This window comes from Pseudopipra pipra, chromosome 4 (assembly GCF_036250125.1).
Source record: "Pseudopipra pipra isolate bDixPip1 chromosome 4, bDixPip1.hap1, whole genome shotgun sequence".
Taxonomy (NCBI): Eukaryota; Metazoa; Chordata; class Aves; order Passeriformes; family Pipridae; genus Pseudopipra; species Pseudopipra pipra.
This window is the reverse complement of record NC_087552.1, coordinates 9,398,612-9,405,363: the sequence shown is the minus strand read 5'-3', so window position 1 is coordinate 9,405,363 and position 6,752 is coordinate 9,398,612. Positions and strand designations below refer to the sequence as shown.

The 6,752-nt window shown below is 35.9% G+C and overlaps 1 long non-coding RNA gene across 1 annotated transcript; it reads right to left on the bottom strand.

The window, feature by feature from the left end:
• Positions 1-1,109: 1,109 nt before the first annotated feature.
• Positions 1,110-6,291, bottom strand: LOC135413814 (uncharacterized). Its single transcript, XR_010430397.1, has 3 exons — positions 6,110-6,291; positions 4,836-4,906; positions 1,110-4,197 (listed from the first exon to the last, which is right to left on the bottom strand). It is a non-coding gene; the product is annotated as an uncharacterized LOC135413814 (long non-coding RNA).
• Positions 6,292-6,752: the final 461 nt, after the last annotated feature.

The following is a 6,752-nucleotide window of genomic DNA, read 5'->3' as shown; positions in this document are numbered from 1 at the left end:
TTTCCACAGGCTCATACAGAAAGTCAGTTGCATTTTGCAGGTATTCTAAGGGCTCCAGTAATGAAACAAATGACAATAATGTACTTGGAAAAACTTCCTCAATGCATACTCTTGAAAAAATAACATTGTTTTATGCAACTGTCTGACCTTTCCTGTGCCAATAATGAATCCATCTCGCTGGAGTTAAGGTTTCCATACATAAGAGAAGAGTCATATTCAATGTGCATTATGATAATGCTGTACAACACACAACAGGAGGCTGGAAGGCACAAGCAGAGGTGACAACGGATGTAATAGTTTTCTTCCTTCAGCAAATTTCATATTTCAGTTCTTCAGCAAGAAAATAAATATCAGACATAACAAAGGTTTACCTGACTAAACCAAAAGCTTTATGCAGTGTTTAAGAAAAATAGTTTGCTGGAAACCTAGCCAGGGAAATATATTTTGTGGATAAAGAGTAAAATATCAGTATTCTTAGTGCACAAGCAAAAAGAGAACACTGGAGGTGATGAAGTGAGTATTGCTTTCAGGCACTGGGCAGTTTCTTCAGTGAAGTGGTGTGAATTTACATTACATTTCCACAACCAATGGCTCATTTCAACTCAGGCTTTCTTCCCCAAGCTTGACCTAAAATGTCACCAACCATGAGACACAAGAAATGCGAGACAGAGGAGAGGAGAGAGACCCCCTGATGCAAAGGTTTAGGTCAGCTGCAGTTTGTTTAATTTATACAGCTGGAGAACCAAGCTGTTTCTTGAAATTTTTTTTATTTTATGAAGGGATTGGATTTGCGGTGTATAAATCATAACCACCAACCACAAGTAAACAAAATACAGGATTTTGCAAGCTAGTTAACACTTCTTTGCATGTGAAAATATTAAATATTGATTGTATATGAAATAAAGATGTATTCAAATTGAAACACAGAAATTGGGAATGGTAATAAGCTTTGATAGTTTTACCTTAGCAGGGCTTAGTAAAGACACTGCATGTTTACTACAGATTCCCAAAGAGAATTAAGTCTATGAAGAATGGGAAACATTGAAATGCTTCAGAGAATTAGAGAAGGCACAAATATCTCGGTATGCAACAGCAGTCATTTGGCTCCAAAAGCTGAATTTGATTACATCCCATCCAGTGTATTTGCTGAATACAAAATTAGTAGCTTATTCTACAGTAAAATTAATATATATATATAGAATTTGTCTTCCACCTGCTTCAGGCACACACAAAAAAAAAGAGAAACAGAAGAATCAGTTTTGAGCTGTGCACTGCATAAACTCTCACTCTGCTTAAAATTCCAAATTGTATACCCAGTGACTCTGTAAATTAATTACATTTATAGGTTTCTTAGTTCTTAGTCCAACAAATGAGTATTTTTGCTATCTGCACAAGAAAGTTCACTTGCCATCTCAATTATAAAATTGAAAAATGCCTTAACAGCATTTTAAAGTAGTTCTACATAGAAGGTTTATGGAACTAGTAATCAAAGTATATGAAGAGTCTTATTCAAATAAGTTATGTACCTACCAGCAGAACCAAAGTTCAACATAGTATTGAATGCCTGGGTTCAGTTTTATCTTCCTAAAAAATGGCAAGGCAGAACTGTTTGCTTTTGAAATAGAAGAGGGCATTATGGGAGAGGGTCAGAAGAGTAAATCTGGATAAACAAATGTGTTATTTAGCTCAGTTAAGTACAGAGTAATTTAGTTATACTCTGGAGATGGCAGTTAATTGTAATTCAGTACAGCCTATGAGGTTTTATGAAAAGACTAGAAACTAACACAGTTAAGTATTTCTACATATTCCAGCTAAAAGGTCATTGACTACCAAAGATCTTGGTCCATAGGTGATGTGCTGATTACTATTCACTCTCTTACACATTAGATACCTTTATTGCTGTGGAGATGCTTAAAGTGCTTTTTATGGCTGCATTTGATGTTGCAGGTAATGCTATATAATTGCATTTAATATAGTCATAAACCACAGGATATTCAATTTATACTTTCTCGCTTATTAAAAAGGTTTAAACTAATTTTTTTATTTTCTGTTTTTATTGGGTTCCTATGGAACATTACGGAAAGAATACTCAGTAGTATAACTATCCTGTACAGACCCAGCGCAGATTTATTTCTCCCTAAGGCCCAGCTTCCTGAGCCAGAACATCCTCACCCTCACCTGCTTTCTCTACTTTTCTACCAAGGCTGCAGCAGAACTGCATGTTTCTCAGCCACCCAAATTCAGAGATAGGTGCCCTAACCCAGGTCAGTTTGCTCAAATGCCTCATCATAGCTCCAATGAACTGAGCTATTATTAGGTAAACAGATAGTGAGGGCAACTAATTTGGCTGAACTGTCCTATACTCAGTTGGGGAGGCACATCTGGACTGCTGGCACCAGTGCTGGGCACCCCAGTACAAGAGAGACATGCACATACTGCAGAGGAACCAACAAGATGGGCCATTAAGACAATTAAAGGCTTGTAGTATCTGATACAGAACAGGCTGAGAGAGATAGAACTGTTTTTCCTGGGGAAGAGTAAGCTTTGGAGAAATCTTATCTTAGTGCATAAATACTTACGGGTCTGAGCAAAGACAACAGAGACGGACTTCTCAGCAGGGCACAGTGACAGTGCACAAGGCAAAAACTGAATTATAGGAATATAAGTCCTGCTTTAACTCATTAATTTTTAATTAGTTTTATTATGATGTTCACTTGCCTTTTTTTTTTTTTTTAACCGTTGGGGTAGTCAAATGCTGGACTACATTACTCAAAGAGGTTGCAGAGTCTCAGTCTGTGGAGAGATCCAAAATACATCAGGACAGCTCTGAACAACTTGCTCTAGATGCTTCTGCACTGAGCAAGGCATGAAACCAGATGATCTCCAGAGACATCTTCCAACCTCAACCATGTTGTGAAAGATGAAATCAAGTGTGCTAAGGAGATATGATCTAATACACCGGGACAGACAAAAAGGCTCATATCCTAGAACACACTGGTACAGAGGAGAAAGGAAAGAAAAGGCACTAGGCATTTGGTAACCAGCCACTCATCTTCTAAGGTGCTGGTTCCTAGGATATGCTTGAAACTGTTAGTCAGTAGCTACCTGGAGTCAGAAGTGGACTCGAATGCTTAGATATCCATTAATCATTGATATTTTGTTCTACTTGGGGTTTTTTGTTTCTTTTTTTCCAATCAAACAGCTACACTAAGCATTTGCTTTCTCCAGCTCACGGACCTCTACTTCAAACTGAGGGTGAGGAGCAAGTGAAAGATCCTACCATTCAACAGATTTTGGGATGCACAAGAAGATGGGAGATGAGCTACAGAACACTTGGGAGATTTTGGCAGGTGGTGGCAGGCTGAGCAAGCAGGGCTTAGTCACACTGCTCGGGAGGAACCCAGAGAGCACCTAGATAAAGGAACATGCAACATGTTGAATGGTGGAGTTAACCAGGGAAAACATAAGGAAAGGAATCACACACATTGACTGGAAACACCTAACAATGAGATGGATGGATTTGCATCATCCTGAGAAGGGATGAGCTTCTCTGAGGTGCATTAGTATAAAGAACAAAACATTTAGAAAGTGTGTTGGGAGACAGCAGTTCAACGAATTCAACCAAAGCTTGGACTGCTAAGTGTAAAATGCTGCAGGACAGAGGCAAGGGAATATCCAAAATCCATATGATCAATGATCTGCAATCGATGTTTCCTCCTTTAATCCTTTAGAGGAGAAAACAGTCACTCCATCAATACCCAATCCTGTATTAAGGTATCTGACCATGTTTCCTAGAATCCCAAAACCTCTTTGCAGCCCAGCCACATCTGTCTCTTCCCTGAAACTGCAAGTTTATCTTGAAAGAAAGGCATATTTCCAAATTCTCTTGAAGAAAAGCACAGTCATCAGTCAGAAAAATAGTTAGCTCTGATTGTAGAAAAACATGGAGAATGAGTAACTGTTATTGTCTTTATCCTTATTATACATCAGGAACATCACATGACCCCCAAGTTCCAAAACAGTTTTAAAATATAACAGTATGTTGCACAATTTTGCAAGTTCCTAGCAACTATCCCACCTGTTCTTCCTGGATCCAGCTGGGATGGCTGAGGACAGAACTAGAAAATATCATATTTGCTCTCCCTTACAGAACTTTCTGTCCAGTGATGCAATGACCTTTCAGATACATTCAATGATCTGTGACAAGAGTTTGAAAATTCATCATTAGTCTGAGTTTAGTAAGCTCATTATCACAATACTATAGTGTAAGAAGAAACGCAAAACATCAGAATTATATGGAGAATTATTTGCTAAGAATTCGTGAATTCCTTCCATTTTAACCATCTGATACTTATTAAACTACAAAATTATACACTGATTCCTACGTTACCTGTAATTAGTAGTTTTAAGACTGAGGGTGCTTTATTTTTGTATTAATGACTTGATGCTTCATATTCTTAAAAATGGCTTGTAGTGTTTGATTATGCCACATTTCCTTCTTATTCATTGCTTGCATTCAAAATACATAGCTGGGTTTTTGTTTAAGCATCTCAAAAGCCACTAAACAGTAGGTATTTGTAAGATGTTAGTGCCATTTCCAGTTTGTCTCAGCCAAGATCATAACCCAGTTATCTGTAATCATCACTCACAACTGAAGACAAATTGGCAGTTCTTCAGGGTTTCTACTGAAAAAGGACTCTAAAAAAAGTGGAATGGGATGCTGGGGGAGGGGAGAAGAACACTGCAATTTTAACAAAGATAAAACCAACTTATTTAGTTTTCACTATTGAAGTGGAGCTGTAACTTTATCCTAGCAGCAGTTATAGTTATCTTACTTTTGAAGAGGTAGACTTCTCATCACATTGTTTCTTCTTCTGTTGTACAAATCCAAAATTCATTGAACCTCCTATAAAACAAAATAGAAATTACTTTGTAGAAGGAAGAAGTGCAAGAACAGGAGAAACTCTGGATTCTTTTCGAGAATATTTCTGCAGGAGTTTTCAAATTCTTTTTCAAATTCTTTTTCAAATTCTTTTTCAAATTCTCTTTTTCAAATTCTCTTTTTCAAATTCTTTTTCAAATTCTTTTTCAAATTCTTTTTTTCAAATACTTTTTCAAATTCTTTTTTTCAAATTCTTTTTCAAATTCTTTTTTTCAAATTCTTTTTTTCAAATTCTTTTTTTCAAATTCTTTTTTTCAAATTCTTTTTTTCAAATTCTTTTTTTCAAATTCTTTTTTTCAAATTCTTTTTTTCAAATTCTTTTTTTCAAATTCTTTTTTTCAAATTCTTTTTTTCAAATTCTTTTTTTCAAATTCTTTTTTTCAAATTCTTTTTTTCAAATTCTTTTTTTTCAAATTCTTTTTTTTCAAATTCTTTTTTTCAAATTCTTTTTTTTCAAATTCTTTTTTTCAAATTCTTTTTTTCAAATTCTTTTTTTCAAATTCTTTTTTTCAAATTCTTTTTTTCAAATTCTTTTTTTCAAATTCTTTTTTTCAAATTCTTTTCAGCCTTGATTTATTGAGGGACGTAGAATTTACCTATATTATTGAAATAACTTTTAATACTGGGAACAGTTACACTTTAATTATATTAACAAGACCTGTTTGATGAGTTAGGGCAGGCCTTTGTTATCCAAACTTATTTTACAGCAATTTCCAGGAGCTCATCTAGGGCAAAAACTCATGTCTGACTTCTAGACAGTGTTTTAGCATCAGCGCTGTTTGACCAAGAAGAAAAAGAATTTTGCTTAAGTGTTACAGGCTTCTGGAACATACTCTGCTTTCACTTGTGCTCAATGTCATGGTGACCTTGAGGATGTACATAATTCATGGAAGCACAGTACGTTTATTGTGAGAGAATGTGCTCCCTGTTTTTTCTTGTTTGGACTCTGCTCTGTTATACCCATGTAACCCTAGAGGCTGCTAACTGACAGTAGCAACAGACACAAAAAGAATTTAAAGCCCTTCCAGCATATTATTTTATTCTTAAAATATCACAAATCATGTTTTACAGTGCAACACTGGGAAACATCCCTAATCTTTGCAATGATTCCAGTTCCACCCCACAACTATTTTATTTTTTCATAAAGGATTTAAAAGTGACAGCGACCTCCATAGGTGGACATTTCAGCTCCAGAATATGCAGGTAGATGAGTTGTGCCTCTAACCAGTAGATCACTGGAGGACCTCAAGAGTAGACTCAAGCCATGTGCCACATCCTAGGGATCCACCCAAGGTCTGAAGGCCTGGCCTTCAGAGCCACAGTCAAACACAGTTGCCAAGACTTCAAAGAAAATCTGCAAAAACCAGTAAATAAATATATAAATATTAATAAATTATTTATAATAATTATTAAATATTATTTTTTAAAGACCTGTTCCATTGTTTAGCCAGAGAAAGCTATTTGACAGTGCTGTGGAACTGCCCCAAATCAGCAGGGGGGCCACCTGGTACAACACAGCATCATGTTCCTCATAATGTTGTAGTGCTGTTTGCATTTTACTGCATGTCACAAACAGGTAATCAGTGCATCAGTGGAAAAAAGGCAAGTCCAAGGAACAAACCTAAAGTAGATCAGCTGGTGAATTTAGTCTAGTTTAGAATAAGGTAAACTACTCTGAGTTGAGTTTTTATTACATCCATTACAATGGTATTTGATATTTACTTACGTAAATCCAAAACATCTGGACATCTGTTTATGAAGAAATAAGCTTTTTTTTCCCACTAAAAACAGCTAAAAACCCCTTTATAAG